Raw genomic sequence first — 3,557 nt, forward strand, 5'->3', positions numbered from 1 at the left:
TTGCTCCCTGGCGTACAGAGCCTGCTTTTACCAGGGGCTCCTATTCTGACTTGCCTAGTTCTGTTTGTGAGTGCAGGCCCCAGTCCCACACCTGAAACGCCCAAATCCAAATGCTCCCAAGTTCTGTCTGGGATAAGGTTTAAGCCACAGGTGCAATTAAGCTTTTAAGTGGTAAGCCTATTTGGTTAGGGGCACACCTAGAGCCTGCAACAAGCTGAGAGAAAAACGATCAGTCTTTCAAACTGACAGGTGGTTCCTGAAATACTGCTGGAAGGGTTAAGAAGAAGCTACAACATTCGTAATTCTCCTGGTATTTATTGTAACAACTCTCTGAACAAGTTCTCTGTGGATGCATCTGGCTGCCCTAGTAAGGTGGGACTTGATTTTAATTACAAATCTGGTAATGGATTATCAAAATGATGGTGTTGCTAAGGCCCTGGGCACACTTTTCTTAGTTGTCTCTTCTTTTCCCCCACCCCCTCCTTCCCAAATCTGCCCGAGTAAACACTGGAGCAAAAGAAGTTTCACAAGAGTGTAGGCTGTTAGCCTGTGGTCGCTTTTCCTATTGGCATTTGGAACTTTGATTAGATTTTTAGAGGAAAAATGTCATAGCAGGTTGTCCAGTAAAATGCTGGTGAATGTTTTAAGATGCAAATGTTCATGGGCATTCAATGAGTGTATGAAAAATGCTGGATGTGAGACTTAGCAATTCCTTGAAATTCTGATTTCTTTGCACTGTGTCATAGCTTTGCTTTTATAATCATTAGGACAACATCAGAGACCTTTGCTTTGCATAGCCTTGAGTTCTTGGGCAAGGATTTAAAAGTGGAACATTAAGATGTGTTAGCGAACACGTCCTAATTAGTCTCTACCTTGGCTACCACATGCTCAAAGGCCATGAGCCTTACCTACACTATGCCTCTCAAAGGCCTTCAACAATATAGCATTTTATCCTAGTCTAGACAAAGTCTTGAGGGTTACATTGTCTAGTCAACTAATCACTCTTTTTAGTGGGAAAACTGCTTTCCTTCAGGATTGTTTCTCTGCCTGCTTTTTCCTCCTTGCTGTCTCTTTTCTCCTCCTTCCCTCTGCATACCTTCCCTGCAGCAACTCCTGTTCCATCTGCTGTAATGTAAGCATTAACTATTTAATTGCTGATTAGGAAAATCTCATCACGTGGGCTTTGGAACAATATTGGAGTGGGAATAGAGGAGTGGGAGGCAGAGGAAGGAGATGCGTGAGTTCCCAGTTCCCTATCACAGGCTGACCTGGGAGGGCATTAGTCATTCTTGATGCTATGAGGGTGTTTAACGTCTCTTCAATCTAATGGGTAGAACGGTTGAATGGGATTTGGATGGAACTGAGTCCTAGTCATCTTTTGCTGCTGAACTTGCTATTTGACCTTGAGCAAGCTAGGCCTGGCCTTTCATCCCTTAAGTGGATGGAGGGCAAGTACTGTAGCTAAGTGCTTTGAGATTCTTGAATGCAGAAAGCATACTCATGCAAAGGACTAGTTGCTTTTCCTGTATAATAAAATACTGTGGGGTTTTGGAATATTTTCTTTATGTTTCTGCACCAAGTTGCACAGAGCGAGAGGAGAAGCTGGAGGAGATCTGCAGTTCTCCAAGCAGTGAAAGACCTTTTAGCTCTATATTCCCAAGCAGACATATGGGGGCTTTTACCGAACTGACTTATTTTCTTGTGTGATGCAAATTCAGCTGGTGGCCCCCTTCTCTCCCCCTGCCATCAGCTATTCTAAGCATTCTTGTGTTATCAGCATTTCAGCTCCTCTTTGCGCTTGTAGTACCTAGTTGTCACAGTCAGATGTAGTCTGTAGTATAATACTTGTGAAAATTTGGCAGACTCCTGGGGGACTGTGGGCGATGTGGGGAGAGAAGGTGTGCAGGTGGACTCTGAAACCCACGTAGTTGGTCTCTGCCCTGAGGACTTTTCGTGGCTGGTCATAATTGCCAGTTTCTCACTTGGTTTTGCAGGACCATGAAAGTTGAGTTGGAGATGGGAATTGGATCTTTTCTCTTCTGTCATGAAAGAGAAAGGACTGAACTATTTTGATAATTGGAGAACTAATGAAATTGCCATTGTAAAAGACAAGAAAACAGTATTCTTAGCAATTAGCAAGGGAAAGCATTTTAGTCAGACTGAAACTATCTTCTCATTTGTATGGGAAGTGTATTGTTAGCAGATGTTTAATTTCTGTAAGCAATTAATATTTGGAAAGCTTAAAAATTATTTATATACATGTAAAAAACCCCTGTATTTTACTTCAGTCAGGGAGTAAGCACTCACACAATGTCTCCTCAAAGACCCCACAAAGACCAGAACTGGCATTCTTGATACTTTCAAAGAACAGATGGGTCTACGTGCAGGAGAGCACAAAGGAGAGGGTAAGCGTATAGATGGGCAGGGAATGGAAATAAAGGAAAATATACCTTTGAGGAAAGGGACAAAAAATGCCAATATACTTCTCATGCTGTCTGCCTTCATCACAAACAACCCCCACCTCCTCTCCCCCATCCACACCTCAAACAACCTCCCCCCCCCCAATTCCATTTAGAAAAGATCCTTGCAGATCACGTGGCAGCTGGCAAAGGCTGCTAGCCCTTCTGCCAAAGACAGCTTAGACTCCTGAAACAAAGCAAACTGGGTTGAAATTCTAGGCATTAAAAAACTAAAGCAGCTGCCTCCCTGACATCCTGGGTCAGACTCTGATTTCAGTTTCGCTTCTGTTAGATCTTAGGTAATATCATTGCTACGGTGTAACTGAAATGAGAACTGGGTCTGCTAATCTTGACATTGGGTCACCCATTGGTAATCCATTTGTTCTCTCTGTTACATTTGTGGGAGCACACACACACACTTTGTTTATACTGCAGTAATTTATTTGGCCTATTTTGTGTCTGATGGTCACTTGAAACTGTACCTCTTGCCTGTCAGCAGCTGTAGTTGTTTTGCTAAGTGACTATCTAAAGTGAGACTTGCTTGTGCAAATGTGTATTTTAGACACTGTCACCAGAAATCCAGTGGTTCTCTCTCCCTACCCCTCCCGTCCCCTTCAGCTGTTTAGATTTCAGGACACATGGCTTAAATGAACGTATGCTTGGAGTTCGCAAAATGGCTTGGATGACAGGAGAAATCGGATCACACAATGAGAGTTCAGAACCCAGCCACCAATTGGTACAACAGGAGTCTGCAACTCCCTTACGCTCATTATTGTCTTGGCATAACATCTAGCAATGTGCGTTTCTCACGTCCCCCTCTGAAAAATGGTAACGCAACTGAAATGAGCAGGCGGAGGAATGTCACCACCTCCCTTTGAGCGGCTCGGCTGTCAGCCTTTGCTTTCTGTGGTACCCCCAAGGGTTGTGGGTATCGGGGTGGAGAAGGGCCTGCACACCTTATTGTGCCTTCTTGCTTACGCTGGAGAATCTCCAGCTTATCCTGCCAGTGCAGTGACTGCATGTGGAGGAGGGGGAGAGGTTGTGTTGCAACCTCTGAGAAAATTAGTTGTCTCTATTTTATCTTTTGCAGCTGCAGCC

Source organism: Pygoscelis adeliae, unplaced genomic scaffold, assembly GCF_000699105.1.
Source record: "Pygoscelis adeliae isolate BGI_AS28 unplaced genomic scaffold, ASM69910v1 Scaffold358, whole genome shotgun sequence".
Lineage (NCBI taxonomy): Eukaryota > Metazoa > Chordata > Aves > Sphenisciformes > Spheniscidae > Pygoscelis > Pygoscelis adeliae.